Consider the following 22,500-nt stretch of genomic DNA (forward strand, 5'->3'; position numbering starts at 1 on the left):
CTCCAGCCAAGCACCATCTGGGAATAAGATTGTTCTTCTGCCTAACTCTTCTGTACTCATCTGTCACCTTCTGCAACCTGTGTCAGCCCTTGGCCATCACCTCTTCACCATGGGGTACAGCCTCAGCCCCACATGTGGGGCTCTTCTCGGGGACTGTCCCAGTTTGCTCCATTGCAGAATTAGAGAGTCAAATGAATGTATTAGAAAGATTAGATTCAGGGGTCCTGGGAATGAACCCTGGATCTGCCACTGATTTGCTGTGTGACTTTAAGTAAGTTCTTTCCCTTCCCTTAGGCCTCAGTCTCCATCTCTATAAAATGGGAAGGAAGGAACATGAATCAAAAAAAAAAAAAGACAAAAAATCAAATGTAAACTAATGTCACATTAAAAGAAACCATTCAGAACAAAAGATACATAATCCCATTGTTCACCACCTAAGAGTAGACTATATCTGGAGTTTTGGATAGCATGTTTTCAGTAGAATTTTGTCCAAAAGAGTATGGAAATGGTAAGGGGACTGAAAAGGTATGTAGAAGCATGTGGTAAAGAAACTATGAATGTTTATTCAGGTAAAGAGACAATTGAGGAAGGACATGGCCATCATCCTTAAATCTGAAGAGCTATCAAGGAAAAATGGTCCTGTTTTATTTAGCTTCAGAGGTCAAAATTAGAAATAATGGAGGGAAATTGCAAGGAAAACATTTTTTAACAGCTAGAAAAATCCAACAATGGAATGACCTGCCTTATGGGATAATGAGCTTTCCATCCTTGAAGACCTTCAAGTGTTGGCTAGAGAACCACTTGTCAAGGACATGGTAAAGGGGACTAATACAATGGTCATGTCCTTTCTCAGTTTCTTTCCACTAGAATAAACATCCCTAGATCCCTTAATAGATATTTATGATTCATGGCTTCCACTTTCTTCACTATTCCATTTTCCTTTGGAGGAGATTCTTCAGAAAATATGCTACAGATATGGTCTGTACTCAATTTTAATAGTACTTTTCCCAATTACATGCAAAGACAATTTTAACATTCATTTTTAAAAAACCTTGAGTTCCAAATTTTCTCTCCCATCCCTTCTTTCCCTTTCCTCACTCTCAAATGGTAAGCAGATATAGGTTATATATGTGCAGTCATCTAACACATATTTCCATATTAGTCATGTTGTATAAGAAGAAACAGACCAAAAGGAAAAAAATATATACCTCCCCCAAAATAAGGTGAAAATAGTATGTTTTGATCTGCATTCAGACTCTTTGTCTGGATATGGATTGCATTTTCCATCATGAGTCCTTTGGAATTGTCTTAGATCATTTTATTGCTGAGAAGAGCTAAATTATTCATAGTTAATAACTGCATGATATTTCTGTTACTTTGTATAATGTTCTTCTGGTTCTGCTCACTTCATTTTGCATCAGTTCATGTAAGGTTTTTCTGAAATCTGTATGGTCTATACTCTTGAGCAGTGGACATTGGGACTATATCTTTTTTTGTCCTGAAAGCTTGAAGACTTTGAGCACTTAAAGTTAGAAAGTTTGGAGGAGTGGAGAATTAAGAGAGGGAAGATAAGTTATGTTTTGGATGTATTGAGATGCTGATGAGACATGTGCAAAAATGTTTGTGGCAGCCCTTTTCGTAGTGGCAAGAGTGGATGCCTGGAGCTGGAGAATGGATGAATAAGTTTTGGTATATGAATGTTATGGAATATTGTTCTGTGAGAAATGATCAGGAGGATGATTTCAGAGAGGCCTGGAGAGACTTACATGAACTGATGCTAAGTGAACAGAACCAAAATATTATCGTCATGACATCAGCAAGATTATATGACAATCAATTCTGATGAACATGACTCTTTCCAACAATGAGATGACTGATTCCAGTTCCAATGATCTTGTGATGAAGAGAGCCATCTACACCCAGAGAGAGGGCTGTGGGAACTGAATGTGGATCACAACATAACATTCTCACTCTTTTTGTTGTTGTTCACTTGCATTTTGTTTTCTTACTCATTTACTTTCTGTTTTTGAACTGATTTCTCTTGTGAGCAAGAGAATTATATAAATATGTTTATACATAGTAGATTTATCATATATTTAACATGCTTAACATATATTGAATTGCTTGCCATCTAGAGGTGGGAGTGGGGGGAAGGAGGAGAAAATCTGAAACACAAGGCTATGCAGAGATCAATGTTGTCAAATAATCCGTGCAATTATTTTGAAAATAAAAAGCTTTATTATTTAAAAAAAGAAAGAAAAAAGAAAAGAAGAGATACTGATGGGATTTCCAGGTAGACATATCCAGCAGGCATTTAATCATATGGGACTGGAGCTCAGGAGAGACATCAGAGATGGGTCTCTCTACATAGAATAGGAATCATCTACACAGAGATCATTGAACCCATGGGAGCAGATAATACACCCAAGAGAAAGAATATGATAAAAAAGAAAAGATATCCTAGTGCAGAACCTTGGGTGCACTAACCATTTAGTGGGGGGAAGAACCAGGAAAGTTAAAAACAAGTAGAAAGAAAGCAAACAGAGAGCAGGGTCGTGGAAGCCATGAGAGTAAAGAGAGGGCCCAGAAGGAAGGATGGAATGAATGTCACATGCTGTGGAGATCAAGCAGGATGAGAGTTCAGAAAAGGTAGATTGAAATTGTTGATTACCTTAGGGAGGACAATCTCAAATTGAGTGGTGGGGTTGAAAGCCAGATACCAAAGTCATTCAGTTAGCTAACATTTATCAAGTGCTGACTATGTTCCAGGTACCATGCTGAGTGATGGGGATTCCAAAGAAGGCAAAGGATAGTTGGACACAGAGCTCTTGGTCTAATGGAAGATACAACATGTAAACATGACATATACAGGATAAATGGAAAATGGCCAACACATGCAAATTGCCAGAAGTAAGGGGCATCTAGGTAGTGCAACAGAGAGAGCACTGGGCTTGGAATCAAGAAGACCTGAGTTCAAATCTCAGATGTTCAAATTGGACTGAAAAATGAATACAGAATTAGGGAGGATTGGGCTAGGTTTCCTATAGAAATGTGAGTTTTAGCTGAAACTTGAAAGAAGCCAGCAGGGAAGCCAGGAGGCACAGATGAGAAAGGAGAGAATTCAGTCAGTGAAAATTCATGGAGTCAGATGTGAGAAATGGATAGGAATTGAGGAGTTGGAGGTAAATGTAGATAGTGGGAATGATATAGCCAAGTGAAAGTTTTTTCAAGCAGGGAAAGACCTGGGCATGTTTGTGCAGAAAAGGAGCCCCTGAATAAGGAGAGAGTGAGAGGAGAAGGGGTGGTTGAAGAAGCAATCTCCTAAAGAAGATAGGAGGAGAGAGGACCCAGGGCACAAGTGAAGAGGTTCACCTGGCCAAGGAGAAGGTCCAACTCTTGTCAGAGACTGGAATAAGGAAGGAGAGAATGGCTGGATGATGAAGGCTTGTTTTTAAATATGGAATTAGGGGTAGGGATGGGAGCAAGAGAAGAAGGAATTTCAAGTAGTCATTCAACATGCATTTATTAATCAACTATTATGTGCTGGGCTAGGCACTGAGGACACAAATTCAAAAGTGAATTAGTCCCTGCCCTCAGGGAGCTTACATTCTAATGGGTTGCCATTAAATTATTATCTAATTATTATCTATTATCTAATCTATTATCCAATGGGTTGTCATGGATAATTTTGATCAGCTTTATTTGACTTTGAAAATTAGTCATAGAAGAGCATGAATTGTTCCTGCTCAGGACATATCATTTGTTGTCCCCGATCAGAGTGTGGGCTTCACAAAACCAGGGATCATTTCATGTTTTCTCTTTGTAGCCCCAATACTTGGCACAGTACAATTGTTGTTGTTCACTCATTTAGGCTCATCCAACTCTTCATGACCCCACGGACCATGCTGTCCATGGGGTTTTCTTGGCAAAGATACTTATTTGACATTTCCTTCTTCCCTAGATTAAAACAGTGTTTGAGGATGAATTTGAACTCGTTTTCCTGATTCTCTTCACTGAATCATCTAGCTACCTACACTGGCCACCATAGTAAGCATTCATTAGTTGTTTTTCATTCATTCATAACTCCCTGGGGCCAGTAATGTGTCTGCTACCCTTCAATTTCCCTCCCACTCTACTTGTTCTCTTTTAGCACTGAGGCTAATGCAATCACATTAAAACAGAGGACAGCAGGTTTGGGACAGTGTGACATTGGAAAGAGTCTCGTTTTTAGTGTCAGAAGACCCAGATTCAGGAATCAACTTCGACACCCGACTGTGTGACTTGGACAAACCACCTCACATTTCTGAGCCTGGGTTTTGTGGGGTCAATAATACTTGCTCTCTGCCACAGAAATTCTTTAGGTGAGACCCATATATTTGTATAATATTCTGATAGCCATGGTTCAATATAATTGGTTTCCTTGTCAATCCCATGTGTTTTATTTTGTGCATTTAAAGGCATCATTCTGAGATGGGATCCATGGACTTCACTAGACTCTCAAGGGATCTGCGATACACAGAAGGGCTAAGAACTCCTGCTTCAGGGGCATTGTGAGGAATATACTTTATAAACCTCAGACTGTTATATAAAGGCTATATGATATCACCACTACCATCATCGTTACTGTTGTCATTATTGTTATAGTAGCAGGAGAGGAAGTAGGGAAATTGAGAGGTGAATGGGCTTCCTGGGAAAGGTGGAATATTGACTGAGCCTTGATGGATGGGAAGGATTTAGAGGGAATAGTGAAGGCATTCCAAGACTTAGGACTTAGACTGTTCAATAGCTTGGGATGCAGAGGAGTGGGGATTAAAAAAAAACTTGTAGGGCAGGAGATGGAAGCCTTCAGAACCCAGACTTTACCCACTTTCATTCATTCCCTGCTGCTCCTGCCCAGCCAACAGCTCATTAATGTGGAAGGTTGATTAATGGCCAGGAATGTGTGGATACCTGCAGGCAGCCTTTGTTCCATGGAAATGTATTGTGATTTATAGAATCGATGGCCCCATGGGAGCTACTGCTGCTACTGCTGGAGAGAAATCGGGTCAGTGCCAGAGCCAGCCAGGGGAGGGAAGGAGGCAGTGGGTGGAATAGGCTGGCTCCCAGTGTCTCCCAGCCCCGGCTCTGGATAACTGCCCAGAACTATAAGACAAAAGAAAGAAGCTGTATTGGGGAGAAGGGGTTCTCCCCCTACCTTCAGTATACCACATCTCATTATATGTTTCCCAGAGCACCCAACAGAAAACCTCTTCTCCAGTGAACAGGCTCTTTGCCACCCCAGTTCTTTATCTTCTACCTCCGCATCTTTGTTTGTGGTTATCCTTGCTTCTAGAATACCACCCCCATTCTCCATCCCCAAATTCATTTGTTAAAATCATCCCTTTCTTCAAAGCCTGGATCTGGAGAGCTTTCCCTGATCCCTGCACTCTCATCCTCCTACTCCATCGTCTCTTGGACTTTGCCCCCTACCACCTGGCACTTTCTGAGGGGTTCTCTCAGCACTGAGAATTTTAGACGGGTGCATAGACCAATGCATGAAGAACCAGGGCCATCCAGATGGTGTGGGGCTAAGATTAAGACAGGGGTTGAACCCGTGTAGAGTAGGGCAGCTACTTCTATCCATGAAAGCCGACACCTTCTCTCCAACTTCTAGTCTTAGAGAGCTGCCTAGAACTCTGAGAGGTAGGGTGACTTCCCAGGCTCATACAGCCAGGCTGTACCAGAGTTAGACCTTGAACCTGGGCCTTCCTGCTCGGAGGCCAGTTCTCTCTCTCTCTCTCCACTATAACATGCTGTCTCATAACATTTGTCATTTTTAAAGCATGACATAGTTACAGAGACCTGTCTCATTCATTCTCAACCAGTCTTTACTCAGCCCTGGCAGGGAGGGAGAGAGAGGACAGGAATGATGATCCTCAGATTACAAATGAGGAAATAGAGTTTCAGAGAAAGTGATTCACCAAGATTACATCGTAAGTAGGGAGATAAGGAGATGACAAGATTTACTGGAAGAACTCAGAGTTTAAATGGGACAGGATGGGATTCACAGCTCGGACACCAGTCAGCTAAGTGACCTTGAATATCCTTTAACCTCAGTTTCTCTACCTGCAAAATTGGTTCCATAATACTTCATTATTCTCTTCTGGGGAAAACATTTAGTCTTTCTCAAATTTAGTCTTTCTCAAATCTTAAATTCCAGTGTATGATCATTAGTGGTAACAAATGGCAGAACTGAGATTCAAATCTGTGTCCTAAGAAATAGAAAGCGAGGAATATCAGGAACTTGTTATTTAAGGAGCACAAAGCCAATGAAGGGAAGAAGTTGGCCAGAATAGTTAGGAAGGGCTTCCTGGAAGAGGTGGTGGGCCTTGAAGCATGGGCTAGATTTACCTAGGAGATAAAGGAAGAAAGCATTCATAGAATTAAAAGAAGGAACCTTGGAGGCTAATTGGTCCAGCCTCTTCACCTTACAAGTGTGGAAATTGAGACCCAGAGAGGTGAAGAGCTTTCATTATGTTTATACAGTGAGTAAATAACAGAACCAGGATTAGAATCTGAGTCTCTGGACTTCCAACACAAAACTCTTCTCTATCCTACTGCCTCTGTGGAGAGTTCAAGTGATGAGTACAAAAGTAACAGACCACCGGTAATTCAAATTTCAATCCACCCTTCCCTGCTGCCTACCCAACTTGGGAGAGAGCTCACTGGAAGACAGCTTCATGGAACACTTTCATCAAAGACTTGGATGAAGGCCTAGAGGGATGTTTATCCAACTTGCAGATGACTCGAAGCTGGGAAGGAGAACTATCCAATTAGAATGCAGAGTGAAGATGCACAAAAATCCTAACAGGCTAGAATGTTGAGCCAGATCTACCAAGGTTACATTCAACTGCAGATAAATGGAAAGTTTTACATTTGGGTTCAAAAAATAAACTATTTTTGATATATATATATATATATATATATATATGTATATATATATATATAACATGGGAGAAACAGGGCTAGGTAGCAATTTGGCTTAAAAATGGGGCATTTAGATAGTCTAAAAAGCCCAATACAAGTCAACAATATGGAACTAATAGTAATCTCAGGCAATATTCAGAGAGGTACATTGTGCAGGGAGCACCTACTCTATTATAAACAAGGGGCAGAATTTGAAAAGCAAATCACACCTAGGCTTGATGGAAGGGAGAGCTTCCTAATTGGAACTGTCCAAAAGTGGATGGAACTGACCATTTCACTGGGTAAATTTTCCCTCCCAAAAAAGCTGATCAAGCCAAAGCTAAATGACTACTTGACAACTGTTGTAGAGCCAACTTCTCAGTTGGACTTCTGAGGTCCTTTCCAACTTCAAGATTCTGTGGTCCATCTTTCGAGTTCTCTTCTTGACTGGAGTTTCCCCAGCTTTCTGGCCATAGTTAATTAAAGCTTTCTTTCCAATCATTGCAGCAATTCAATTCAATAAATGTTCTTTAAGTTCTTACTATATGCCAGACACTGTGCTAAGTGCTAGGGGATTCAAAAAGAGGCAAAAGATAGTCTTTGACCTCAAAGACCTTACAGTCTAATAGGAGAGACTGAATGTAAACACATCTTACAAGCAAGCCATGTACAGGATAAGTAGGAAATAATTAGGCATTGAATGTCATGAAGAAAACTCCACATTTTCAGTGAAAGGATCGGGCCACAAATCCAGCTTTGCCATTTCATACCTATGTGATCTTGAATAAGCCTCTTACCACCCTGGGCCTCAGTAGCCTCAATGGTAAAATGAGGATTTTGTAACAGATAGTCTTCTAGCTCTGGCTAATAAGATCCAGCATTTATATAGCACTTCAGCATGCAATTTTTTTAAGTTCTCATTTTGAGAACACAGAGGCAAGTACTATTACTATTCCCACTTTATAGGTGAGGAAACTGAGGCAGACAAAAATTAAATGACTTGCCAGATTTAAACTCAGGTCTCCCTGACTTCAGATCCAATACTTTTTCCACTCAGTCACCTAGCTGCTCACAATCTATCATCTTGTGATACTTAAAAAGAAAAAAGAGAGAGAGACCTGGATTCAAATCTCAGGGACATGCTAGCAGTATATTCTCTTTTTTAAAAATAGTATTTTTAATTTTCCAAATACATGCAAAGATAGTTTTCAACATTCACCTTTGCAAAACCTTGTGCTCCAAATTTTTTTTTCTCTCGCCTCCCTCTTTCTTCTCTAGGACAGTAAGTGATCCAATATAGGTTAAACATGTGAAATTCTTCTAAATATATTTCCATATTTGTCATGCTGCGCAAGAAAAATCAGATCAAAAAGGGAAAAACACAAGAAAGGAAAAAAAAACAAGCAAACACCAATAAGAATAAAAAGGTGAAAATACTATGCTTCAATCCATATTCAGATTTCATAGTTCTTTCTCTGGATATGGACGGCATTTTTCATCACAACACTATTCGAATTGGCAGTATATTCTTTCCCTGATCTGCTTCAGTCTCCTCATCTTTAAAATGGGAATGTTAGCAATTGTCTTATTTACTTAACTGTGAAGAAAGTATTGTGCACAACTTTATTATCAATGTGAGTTATCATCACTGTCATTCTCTATTAGATGTGCTTCTGACAGCTGTTTATATTCTAAAGGTTAAAGAGTTTTTCTAGTCCAAGCTGAACTTGACAGAGGAAGGGAGGGAGGAAGAGAGAGAGAAGATCCTCACAAAAGCCAAAGGAAAATCTAATCAGAGATTCAGTCCTTTAGCTGAGGAAGAAATGAAATCAGAATTGGAGGAGCTCTGAATTAGCAGATCGCAGCCTATCTGGTGCTGAGGAGTCCAGAGGTCTACCACAGCATTTATTAAGTGCTTATTATATTTCAACAGCTATGTTAAAAACTAAGAAACACAATTATAAGGGGAAAAAAAGTCCCTGCCTTCAAAGAACTTACATTCTAATGAAGGGAGATGAAAAGGAAGGTGAAAAATGAAAGAGGGGAAGAGAAAGGTATTAAATTGCAATCTGTAGGAAATAAAGAGATAATCTGGGTCCTCCTTAAATGGAGGTTCTGAGAGGAATCATCCAGTCAGGGAAAGAGGGAGCACGGGGGTACTTCCGAGACATGGAATCTCTTCCAGGACTGAAGTTTTTTCCAGGATAAAGAGTTTTCTATGGGGGAGACATCTCAGACCCTTCCCTGATAGAATAAAAGCTCTTGAAAGGTTTCAGTTCTTGGAACTGTTTCATGTTTGGCCCTATAAACCCTCCATTTACCCAGCAGAGTTCCTGGTTCCTAGTAGGTGCTTACTCATTGCTTAACTGATGACTCTGAAGGGCTGCGTTTAAGGGGTTTGAGAAAGGAAAAGGTCATATAAAAATTGCATCTCCATCCAGGTCAGCCCCTAAATAATAGCAACCCAGGGTTCTATTGGAAGGGCAGATATTGCCTTTGGATGGCATTTATCAGTGAAACTATCATTAGCTAGTAGTACAACTTCTCTCTCTCTCTTTTTTTTTAAAGAAGCAATTAGGATGTAGTGACTTGCCTAGAGTCACAGAGCTGGTAGGTATCAAGAGTCTAAAGCCAGATTTGAATTCAGGTCCTCCCAAGGCCAGTGCCATCAGGAGAACCTGGGTTCAAATCCAACCTCAATCACTTTTACTAGTTGTGCAACCCCCAGCAAGTGACTTAACCTCCTCCTGCCTCAACTTCCCCATCTGTAAAATGAGGATAATAATTGCCCCTATCTCCCAGGGTTGCTTCATTCATAATGAGGTAATAGTCATAAAGCTCTCTATAAATGCTAGCTATCATCACTGTTTATTGTATGGGAGTACTGGCAATGCAGTCGGAGACCTGGCTCAGAATGCTGATTCTTCTGTCTGCATGCAGACACCGAGTTATTTTCCCTTCTCTGTGCCTGCTTCCCCCTTTGCTGAAGAAGATTGAATTAGAGCATCCTGTGATCCCCAGTCTCTAATGTACTGTAGAATATTCTATAGCACAATTATCTATCATTTGATTTTAAGCCCCACGAGGCTGTGCTGTATCTGAATTTTTATCTCTTCCCGTGCCTAACCCGGTGCTTAATGGGAACTTATTGAATTCAGTCGGCAGAGGGGGACGGGTATCATTTTATGCAGACCCAGAGAGATCTGACCTGCCCAAGACCATACAGCCAGTTAGCGGCCGAGCCATCATTACAGACCAGAGGGCTCCTAATCCAGGACCCGCCACATGTGGCTAATTTTCGCTATCCCACCGACCTCCCCAGCCCATGGTCCTGCTGGTGGCAGGAGGGTCACTTCCTGCCACTTTCTGATTCTTGGATAACCCCCCCCCTCCTTTTCTCCTTCCTTTCTTCCACTCCTTTAACCCAGGCTGGGGTTTACTGGCTAGATTTCTTTCTTAAGGACCAGGTCTTAAAACCAAAACCAATCTGATTCTCATGGGCTACCTACAGGTCCTAAGCTAAACCCCATTTGGCCATTGTTTGGATCCTGATTGACTCAGATTGAAAGTAAATAGCAGTCATTTCTATCTGGGCCATTTCTGAAGGTTTTCCCCTCTGAGAGTCATCGATTTATTTATTGATTTAGATTTTTTTTGGTGGGGAGGCTCGAGGAAAGAGAAGATTCTTTGCTTCAGTTGCTACCTACCCTTCATCACTGAACGATGCAGCTTCAATCACACTGAGACCTGTTGAAGACCTTTGCTTAAAAAGTCCTAGGGCCCTCATTGCATCCAGGGCCATCTCTAGTCGTCCTGATTTGTATCTGGCCAGCGACCTACATGGCTCTGGAGGGGAAAGTGAGGCAGGTGATCTTGTGCAGCCCTCCCTCACTTACATCCTTTTTTTTTTTTTAATTTTATTTTATTTAATAATAACTTTGTATTGACAGAATCCATGCCAGGGTAATTTTTTACAACATTATCCCTTGCACTCGCTTATGTTTTGTTTTTTTCCCCTCCCTCCCTCCACCCCCCCCCAAGATGGCAAGCAGTCCTATATATGTTAAGTATGTTGCAGTATATCCTAGATACAATACATATTTGCAGAACCGAACAGTTCTCCTGTTGCACAGGGAGAATTGGATTCAGAAGGTAAAAATAACTCGGGAAGAAAATCAAAAATGCAAATAGTTCACATTCGTTTCCCAGTGTTCCTTCTCTGGGTGTAGCTGTCTCTGTCCATCATTTATCCATTGAAACTCAGTTAGGTCTCTTTGTCATAGAAATCCACTTCCATCAGAATACATCCTCATACAATATCGTTGTCGAAGTGTATACTGATCTCCTGGTTCTGCTCATCTCACTTAGCATCAGTCCATGTAGGTCTCTCCAAGCCTCTCTGTATTCATCCTGCTGGTCATTCCTTACAGAACAATAATATTCCATAACATTCATATACCACAATTTACCCAGCCATTCTCCAATTGATGGGCATCCATTCATTTTCCAGTTTCTAGCCACTACAAACAGGGCTGCCACAAACATTTTGGCACATACAGGTCCCTTTCCCTTCTTTAGTATTTCTTTGGGATATAAGCCCAATAGAAACACTGCTGGATCAAAGGGTATGCACAATTTGATAACTTTTTGGGCATAATTCCAGATTGCTCTCCAGAATGGTTGGATTCGTTCACAACTCCACCAACAATGCATCAGTGTCCCCGTTTTCCCGCATCCCCTCCAACATTCATCATTATTTTTTCCTGTCATCTTAGCCAATCTGACAGGTGTGTAGTGGTATCTCAGAGTTGTCTTAATTTGCATTTCTCTGATCAATAGTGATTTGGAACACTCTTTCATGCCTCACTTACATCCAATTCACTTGCCTGTCATGGTACTCCCTCTCTGATGTCATGGCCCTCCTCAAGAAGGAAAGACAAACAGTGACAACTTTTGGGGGAAAAGTCAGATTCTTTAGCATGAATTCCTCCACCAAAGACACCTCCACACTTCTGGGGGCTGTGAGGTCCCCAAAACGCACAAACAATGATGGAAGATTTAAATGGCCTAGAAAGTCCAATCAAAAGTAAACATTCCATTTTATACAAGAGGAACTAAGTAAGCCCCAAAGTCCACAGGAATTTACCCAATATGACACAGAGTAGAATCAGGATTGAATTCCAGCTCCAGTGTGCTTTCTCACACACCAACTTCCCTGGTCCTCCCATCATACGTGTGGCCCTTGTAGCCTTCCCAGGAGATAAGTAGTGTTTGGATTCCCATTGCACATATGGAAAAACTGAGCCCAGGAGAAGTGAAATAATTTCTCTTACAAATGGGGTGGGAAGCTAGCCTTTGTGAACTGGACCTGGAATCAAGGAGACATGAGTTCAAATACCATTTCCTCTGCTTACTTAGTTCTACGACTAGGCAAATCACTTTACCTCTGTCTCATTTTTCTCATCTATAAAATGGGGATAAAAATAATACCTTAGCCTCTAGGGTTGTGGGGAAGATAAAATGAATTTTGTAAGCTGCTTGTTAACCTTAAAGTATTACATAAATACAACTATGATCATTATTATTGTTTTCTAGGACCAGATTCTGGGTACCACCAATCAGTTAATTCATTAACATTTATTAAGTGCCTGCTAAGTGTCAGACACTGAAGATGTAAAAAGAGGCAAAAGATAGCCTCTGCCTTCCCAGGAGGCTTCGAGAGAGAAAGCTGAAAGGGTGGGGGGAGGTAGAAAGAGGGGATGGGAAAGAGACTCTAAAAGGAATAATAAGGTTCTGATAATTGAGGCTCGTGTGCATTCATGCTTACAACATCCTCATCCTCATCTTCATCAAGGCAAACTCCTCTTCACATCCACCCCTCCCATATCCCCACCACCTCCTGATTGTGTAGGACAGTTAAGCACTTAGCAGGTGCTTAATATGTTTATTGACTGACTGCTGATCCCTGAAACAAGAGAGATCTCCAGGGCCTGGACGCCGGATTTAGTGTTCTTTCTGATATATCACAGCTTCCACAGACCAGAGATCACCTAATCTGGGGAGGCAGCCTCAGCAGCTTCTCATCACCCCTGCCAGCCAAAGGCTTTTACAGCTCACCTGAGCCCAGGTGTGGCCTGGACACACCCGTGCAGAATCCTTAGTGAAAACAAGAATTCTCCTTGGGCAGGGGGTTGGTAATGAGCAATCCCAGACTTCTTACAGGCAAAATGAAAGCTTTTGGATTCCGTGGTCTCAAAGGACACTTCTGGCAATGACCATCTAGGATTCTATAAAATGCATTCCTTGAGAAAAGGGAATGTTCTGTTTTTTGTCTCCGTATCCCTAGGCCCTAGCAAAGGAGCATTTCATGTTTCCTGAATTCAATGGAATAATGTTCTATGAACATATTCCTCTTGGAGATCTCACTCTTCTACTCAAGAACTTCAATGGCTTCCTATGGTCTAGGATAAGTATAAATTCTTGTTTGACATTTAAAGCCCTTTGTAGTCTGGCTCCAGGCTGTCTTTCCAGGCTGTTTACACATTATTCCTCTGTTAAAAATTATACTTTCCAGCCAGACTGACCAACTTGCTTTCCCTTGTGTAGCACAACTCATTTCCCACTTCCAAGCCTTTATATATAGGCCGTCCCTATGTCTGAAATACACTCTGTTCTCATTGCTGCCTCTTGGATCCTTGCTTCCTTCAGCCCAGCTCAGGAACCACCTCTTACATGAGGAAATAAGTTCCCCCACTGTATTCGCCCTCCAAAATTAGGATAATTGGGATAATTTGAGGGATGACTAGAGGACACAGTGGATAGAGCACTGCTCCTAAAATCAGGAGGATCAGAGTTCAAATCCAGTCTTAGACACTTAATCCTGATTGTATTAATAAATAAATAAATTAGGATACTAGAATCATAGAACTCAATCCAGAGAAGTCCTCAGAAGTCATGTAATTCAATCCTGGCATTTTACAGGACACTGGGGCCTAGGAAGGTCTGGGGTACCAAGGTCACACAGGTGGTTAAGTTCCAGAGGCTGAACTCTCACTTGGATTCCCCAACCCCTTTATTTTTCATATCAATCAACCACTCAGCATTTATTAAATGCCTACTAAATCCCCAGCACTGTCCTAGGCACAGGGGATACAAAATAAGCCTTCAAGGAGTTTACATTCCATCGGAGAACACATCACGCAGCTGTTCATTACTTGTGAAACACTGAGAAAGTTATTAACCTCCCTGGGTCTCATTTGTAAAATGAATTTAGACTAATTGGTCTCTGAGGTCCCTTAACTCTATGACCTGGCTTTGAATCTCAGCTCTTAATGCTTACTAACCGGGTATGATCTCAGACAAATCCCTTCCTCACTCTTGGTCTCAGTTACCTCACCTGTAAAATGAAGAGATGGAACTGGATGGTCTGTGAGGGCATCCAGCCCCGGCAGTCTGCGATTCTTTGAAACAGGCGATATCTGGGACATGGGGCTGGGTATTTCTGTCTGCTGGCCTTTTCTTCTGTATGTTGTAGCTCTTGTTCAGAGTAAAAATCAGGACACGGCTCCTGCTGTCTGCGTCCGTCCTGCTACAGGACAGCTGCTTCTGAAAGGGACTTGGGGGCCCCCTGGCAAGAGGAGGCAGAGCAGGAGAGTCGGGGGCCAGGAGGCGAGATCCATTCTGGGGTCACTCTAGGTGCCAGCCTCTGGGGAGGAGTGCATCAAGGGCAGGAGTGCTGGCAGGAAAGATGGGGAGAGTCCATGGGCAGGAGGAGTGGGAGAGGGGGGACGGAGGGATGGAGGGATTCTACATGCCCGAGTCCCCAAGCAGAGCTTCTTTCTGAGCTTCCCTGCTTTACTTCATAGCCAAGTCTAAATTCCAGGCTGGACTTTTTTCTCCCTCTGGCTTTGGAAAACCCATGAGGAAAGATATTTAAATATCAAAGAGTTCCAGGCTCTGGCCACATAGTCTGCAACCACCATCACCCCCCTCTCCGCTGAGAAGACAAAGGTCCACTACTTCCTTACTGGGCAACTACTGCGGCTAAAATGCCAGGCTGCGGTTAGGGAGACTCATCTTCCCAAGTTCAAATCCAGCCTCAGACACTTACTAGCTGTGTGACCCTGAACAAGTCACTTCCCCCGTCCGCCTCGGTTCTTCCAAATGAGCTGGAGAAGGAAATGATAAACCACTCCAGTATCTCTGCCAAGAAAATCCCAAAGTGAATCAGACAAAACCGAAAACAACTAAATTTCCTTATTAGTTCTCAAGGACTGAGAATGACCCTTACAATTAATCAGAATTCTAGTGCATTTTTAGCATTGTTATCATTTACATTATTGTAATTTTATGCATTACTCTGTTGGTCCTGTTTTTCTTCCCTTTGCATCAATTCATGTAGTTTTTCTCTATTTCTCTACTGGTTTCCTCATATTATTTACTTCTTAAGGTGTAATAATACCATACTACATTCATGCACCACAACTGGATAGATGTCCCCCTTTTATGGCTACCCATTTTGTTTGCAGCTTTTTTTTCTTTGTTTGCTACCAAAAAGAGTACTGCTGTAAATATTTTGATTTATTTATAAGACTAAAGCTAACGAGGGAGTAAACTAAAACTAAGACTTTTCTTCATGTCATTACCTTAGGGAGTACAATCATGAGTCAAAGGATACAAATCATTTAGTGACTTTCCTGGAAAGATTCTAACTGGAACAATTTTCAGCTCTACCAACAATGTATGAGTGCACTTAGCTTCCCACAACCCCTTCAATATTCACTATTCCCTTTTTAGTCATCACTGACAGCTTAATAGATGTGAAGTCATCAGGATCATAGATAGCTAAAAAAAAGCCTTAGAGATTATCTCCTCCCACACCCTTATTTTACAGATGAGTAAACTGAAACCTAGAGAACTTAGGGAATTTGCCCAAAGTAAAAGGCTGGGTTTCAGTACTCCAAAGACCATATCTGTTCAACTGTATCATGATGCCGTCGCACTTTAAATGAAATACAAATTTTGTCTAGGATTCTGATTTTTTTTCCTTTAAAATTCAGAGCTGGCTAGGCCTTACGAGATCTTCTCTTCCAAGGATCTTTAACATTTGGAAAATCTGGTGGAAATCAACGCACGCCTCAAAATAATTTTTTAAATGCTGAAGATAAAATACATAGAAAGAAAAGATAAAATAGATAAGATTAGAAAGGAAACCAATTATATCAAATTTATAATTTTCACATTTTTTAAAAGAAAGCACAAGTTTATGTACCCCTGATATAGTCTTTCATCACATGAGGAAAAGGAAAGTGACTTAATTAAGATCCACCGCAGTAGAATCAAGATGCTGTATATATTTCACCCACCTCCTCACTACCTTTCCCTCCCTATTAGACTATTATCTCTTCCTGGAGCTTTCTCACCCCAGTACCCTATGGCAAGATTATAAATACAGTAGATGCTTAATAAATGCTACAAAATACATGAAAAATACTACAAACTAGAAAACATGAAAACCAAAAATTTCTTTTCTTTAAATTTTTGAAAATTTTATTCTCAGTTCCCCAGCAGTTTCTAAAACAAGTATATCCTATGTATATCCGAAGGGCTGTTATGGGGGAAGAAAAATTAAATTGTTCTGCTTAGCCAACAGCAGGCAAAAATGGGAACAAAGGGAAGCTACAGAGAGGCAGATTTTGGCTCATTATATTTTTTTAAATGGCTCATTCTAGCAAATGGAACTGTTCAGCGATGAAATGTTTTCTTAGGTAATGAGCTCCCAGTCACCAAAAGTATTCAAGCAGAGCCTGGCTTTTTTCCCCTGTTAGGAATGCTTTTTACAGGAAATCCCTACAGTGAATAGGAGGTTTGACTAAATGATAATTTCATGAATTTCACCCAAATCTATTACAAACCAGCCAATGGCTTTTCAGAAAGCCAGCGTATTATTGTTGCACAGATTGGAACACAGAGACACAAAAGGAAGCTAGCCTGGAGATCAGAACAGAAACTACATTTCTCTATGATGAGACAATGAACCAGCCCTGAGGACGAAGCTAATAATAATTCACATCTCTCTGGTACTTTAAGGCTCCCTAAACTGTTTTTTCCCTTTAAAAAAATTATTAAAGCTTTTTATTTACAAAACATATGCATGAGTAATTTTTTCAACATTGACCCTTGCAAAACCTTTTGTTCCAAATTTTCTCCTCCTTCTCCCCACTTCCTCTCCTAGCTGGCAGGTACCTAAAGTGGTTTTTTTTTTTTTAAAGAGCAACCTTGGGATCTGGTAAGTGACACAATGGATAGAGTGCTGGATCCAGAGTCAGGGAGACCTGAGTTCAAATCTTCCCTCAGAAACTAGCTGTGTGATCCTGGGACATTTGACCTCTCTGAGAATCAGTTTCTTCTGGGATGGGGATAATAATAGTAGGTACCTCCAAAGATTGTGGTAAGGATTAACTAAGATAGTACATGTGAAATGTTTTATTAACCTCAAAGCACTCTATAACTGCTGGTAGTTTGTATTGTAAATATTATCTTCGTTTTACAGATAAAGAAATTGAGACTAAACAGGGAGAAAAGATTTCACAGAAATCCAAAATAGGAAAGGCTGTCAGCTGGCACTGAGTTCACTCTTTAGCTGATCAGGCATCCCTGATACAACATTCTGATGAGGGAGTTGTCCAGACTCGGCTTGGAGTCTTCCAGAGATGGGGAACTCACTACCTCTAGAAGCAACCATCTGCTTTTGGAGGGTTCTCATTATCGGGAAGTTTTTCCTCCCTTGCCCGAGCAAGGTCACATTGCTAGTAAGTGCTGGAGTCGGGATTGGCGCCCTGGTCTCCTTCATCTCCCCATCCTGCCATCCTCCCTCTCAGCAGCCTCCCTCCCTCTGGGCTGCTCACCTGGGGGCCATCCAAATGATAAATGAGATGCAGTGCCCCCGAGTTCACCCGCCCGGGGGAGAGCCGCTAACAGCATTACTCAGCAGTCAGCTGCAGCACATGGCTCTAAAGCTGGGGCTCGGGGCAATTACACCACCTGGGGAAAAAAGGGAACGTGCCCTGAACATCAGTGTGTGAGAAGTCATTGCAACAAAGTGAAAAGTGGGTGTCAGATAGGAGAATGCAAGGTGACATCATCTCAGGGGCCTCGTTGTGCCGAGTGACTGTGGGAGCTTCGAGGAGGCTGCATGAGTCACTGGAACATTATGGGGATAAGTGTGTGTGTGTGTGTGTACTGAGGTGGGCTGGGGGGAGTAAGAAAATCCAGAATCCCATCGGGTCCAGTGGACCTGAGAGGAGGCGCAGGGTGCTGGAGGATGAAAAGGGTCCCTGAATTCAAAACCTAGATTTGGGTCCCTATTCTGCCACTAATTCTCCACGTAATTTGGAGTCATTGACATGTGAGGAAAGAGACCCGAATTCTGTGGACAAATCCCTTAACAGAGAGTTCCATGATTTAGTAGTCAGAGCTCTGGACCAAGGGACATGGAAGACCTAAGTTCTGATCCCAAATCCTGCCTGGAATATTTGCTAGCTGTGTACTATTTACTAAGTTCTCTGAGATCGTTTCCCCATCTCTAAAATAGAAATCATGACAGCACTTCCTTCATGGGGGTCTGACAGAGATCAAAAGTGCTCTAGCCCTAGAATTTGAGCTATTATTACCCTCACACACACACCCGGGGCCTCAGTTTCCCTCTCTGTAAAATGAGGACATCAGAACAGATGGTTCTTAAAAACTCACCTCTGAAAGTTTGTTATGGTTTTGTGATGAAGCCTCAAGAGCACTGGCCAGGGGAGTGGGCATCTGAAGTCAGAGGATCTAACTTTAAATCCTTTTTCTGACACTATCCATGCCACTATGGGCAAGTGTTTAAAGTTATCAAGTTATCAAAACCAGATAATTTCTGAGATCTTTGCTTCTTCTAGATTTATGAGTCTTTGATCATCCTAGCCTCGAGGGTGGATGGGCTTGTTGCTGGGAGCTGGAAAATGGGTGCCTTGAAGAAATCCTCCTCCTCCTCCTCTTCTTCCTCCTCCTCTTCATCATCCACATCAATACCTTACTTGGCTGGAACCGTCAATGTAGATGTGTGAGGCAATGGGTGTTATAGGGCATTATTAGGAAGCACATTCACTTTAAATCCCACTTGGCCATCTTGTTCTTCTATGATGTGAGGAACACTTTCTGTCTCCAAAACACTGACTCTGTGCCTTTTCTCCCTCGTCCCTGTGCCAGGAATTTTGTCTCTTATTCACATTTCTTGGTTGAATTTCTATCTACTCTCTAAAGTCTAACAGAAATGCCAGGTCCTCCTGGTTAGTAATGACCAACCCCCTCACCCTTCACTGGCACTTTTCCTGCTTTTCTGATGCACCTATCTAGTGTCTATTATATCTACCTGATCTTGGGTTTACCCCCTATTAGATGTAAATTCCATGAAGGTAGGGAAATTATATCCTAACTAAATTTTAAATCTACTATTCTACACATAGTTCAGTTCACAGTTTGTCATTTTCAGTTCTGTCTCCAACTGACTCTTTGTGACTACATTTGGGGTTTTCTTGGCAAAAATACTGGATATTTTAGAAATAAGGAAACTGAGGCAAACAGGATTAAGTGACAGCCCAGGGTCACACAGCTAGGAAGTATCTGAGGCCAGATTTGAACTCAGGGAGATGAGTTTTCTGATTCTGGACCCTGCACTCTATCCAATGGGTCACCTAGCTGCCCATGCTTAGTAAATGTTTGTCGAATGAATAGAAGAAATTTACTTAGAAAGTGAGTCCTTGGATGGGCCTAGTCAAGATCTTGTTTCCACTTCAGTCATCTAAACTGCCTTGCTTGCCTGCTGGATGAATCCAGTGGTTCCCAGTGGGTTTTCTTCCACACACTCCTTTCAGCAACAACAACAATAAAAACAAAAATGTTTTGTGAATCCCCAGGGTGATTTCATAGAACACTTATAATATGTTTTACAATTATTTACTGCTTAAGGTGCCATTAAGGAATTTTTAGTGCAAATTCCTTAGAGCAGGGAACCTCTTAACAAGACCACTGGATTTGGAAACAGATGAGCTGGGAACATCATCAATGCCTTCTGTACCCTCTGCCCCTCTGATTGGAAGATGGAGCAAAGAGCTCCTCCCCAAACCTACCTTTAAGGAGGGTGTCCAGGGCAGCTAACGGTTCATTTCTTACCTGGTTTCACTCCTTTGGATTTTTCCATCATGCCCCTGCACTATCTTTCTGTGCCTTCCCTGTCCCCCTTATGTGTTGTTTTCCCCTATTATTAGACTATAAATTCCTTAAGGGCAGAGACCAGAGTTTTGTTTTTTTGTTTTTTGGGTTGGGTTATTGGTTTTTTGTTTTATTTTGATTTTTTGTATTTGTATTCCAAGTACTTAGCACAGTAATTATCATTACCATATCATTATGTTATTAATATTTTAGTAATTATATACTTAGTAATATTTATAATATTATTAAGCATGTGCTAGGTGCTTAATATTATTGACTGACTGGCCTGGGTTTGGATCTCAGCTCTGCTACTTACTATCTGTGTGGCTTTGGACAAAATATTTTCCCTCTCTTTGACCTTTGGGATCCTTATCTATAACATAAAGGGGTTGGACTAGCTGGTTTCTGGTGTCTTCTAACTTTAGCTCCAGTGATCCCTGACAAATCATCTCCCTTTAAATGCCTCCGGTGATGGGGACATCACTATATCACAGGGAGAGCGAGTCCATTTTCAGACAGCTGTTAGGAAGGAAGCCTTATAACTGAGCCAAAACTGGCCTCTTTTTATCTTCTCCTTATTGCTTCTAGTTCCATCCTCTGGGGCCATGCAAACAAATCTAATCCCTTTTTAACCTGACAGCTTTTCAGATCCGTGAAGACAGGGATAATGTTTCCTTCCCCCTAAGTCCTCTCTTCTCCAGGCTAAGCATCCCCAGGTCCTTCCACCGGTCCTCATATGTCATGATCTCTGGACTTGCTCATCACCCTGGGTTCTCTCTTCTGGACAACCTCTGTCTTGTCAATGCCCTCCTAAAATGTATGCTCTAGAGCAGACCAGACAGTCCTCTGGTTGTGTTCTAACCAGGGCAGAGCACAACGGGACCATCACCTCCCTGCCTTCTCCCTCCCTCTGTTAGTGTAGCTGAGGACCCCCTGTGGCTTTGACTTATGTAGCTGGACAGCTCCCCAAGAAGTAGAACATAATTATAGGTCTGGGCTGCTAGGAAGGGCATCCAGGTTGCTTGACAGCACGTTGGTCAGAGATGCTTTGTTCACAATCCCTTCCAGGAACAGTCCTCTGATGCAGCTAGGAAGAGGGTTTCTTTTTAAACAGACCAAGAAGCTGAGTAGTTCCCTAGCCCCTCTTGAATCTAAGCTGAACATCGCCAGGGCTTATGGATAAAACACAAGCTATTTGATGATGTAATCACATGGACCTACATATTCTGCCTTAAAATATAAAACAGGAAAGTCTGTCATGTATTGAAAATAGCACGAGAATGGGGGTAAAGGGTTGGATTAAAGAAAGGATTCCAGCAGAGACCTTGCCATTAAATATTTGTGTGACCCAAAGTGAATCACTTCTCCCCTGAATTTCAGTGTCCTTATCTATAAAATGGAAGACAATAACTTATGCCCTCCTAATTGTAGGAATTCATTCATTTGTTCAATATTTATTAAACTTGTGGGAGGTGCTTGACCCTGAGGACACAGAAGCAAAATTAAGTCATTTTTACCTTCAAAGAACTTATATTCTACCAGAGAGAGGTACATAAGAAATATTTCCAAAAAGAATAGAAACTAATTACTGGGGTAAGTATTAACAGCTGGGGGAATCAGAAGAGCTTCATATAAGAGGTGGCACTTGAGCTGTGCCTTGAAAAAAGCAAAGGTTCTAAGAGATAGAGGGGGGAAAGGGCATTCCAGGCATGGGAGCCAGCTTGGGCAAGGGCCAGAGGTGGGAATGTTTTGCACAGAGTGAACTATGATAGTGAGTGAGATTATTGACCTAAAGTGCTTTGTTAGCATAATATGCAAATTTGAACTGTTGTTGGTATTTTTATTGTTTTTATTGTTACAATCCTCTGGAATGAAAATGACCTTGGGCCCCCAAAGGCCATTCCAGGGGCGCCCAAGCTCTGATAGGCTCGCCAACTGGGCAGGTATGGGAATGGGATCCTGTATGGGGGCTGTCTCAGGAGGCTTCCCACGGGAGGGCCGGCCACCAGGCCACAGGAAACCAGCTCCCAAGGCATGGAGGGGCGGGGACCTGTGTGGGTAGACGGAGCACTCACACCCATGAAACCACCAACCTTGGAAGGGTGGCAATAAGTCTCATTATATCATCGCCTGCCGGATGAGCCGCCTGAAAGTTACCCTGAACACTCATTGTCATGTCCTCGCTCCCTTAGTATACCCCCCCCCAACAGCGCCTCTCTTCCCAGGCTTCCCTGGGTGGGGGAGGCAGGGTCCCCTAGGCGCTGCTCCCCCCAGGCAGGCTCAGCCCTATTTGCTGCAGAGGAAGCA

General features: G+C 41.9%; 1 protein-coding gene across 3 annotated transcripts in view; it reads left to right on the forward strand.

Moving 5' to 3' along the window:
* Positions 1-22,500, forward strand: part of DLGAP4 (DLG associated protein 4) — a 230,203-nt gene that overhangs the window by 46,437 nt on the left and 161,266 nt on the right. The window lies entirely within an intron of this gene.

The sequence above is a fragment of the Antechinus flavipes genome, chromosome 2, assembly GCF_016432865.1.
Source record: "Antechinus flavipes isolate AdamAnt ecotype Samford, QLD, Australia chromosome 2, AdamAnt_v2, whole genome shotgun sequence".
In the NCBI taxonomy this organism is placed as follows: Eukaryota; Metazoa; Chordata; class Mammalia; order Dasyuromorphia; family Dasyuridae; genus Antechinus; species Antechinus flavipes.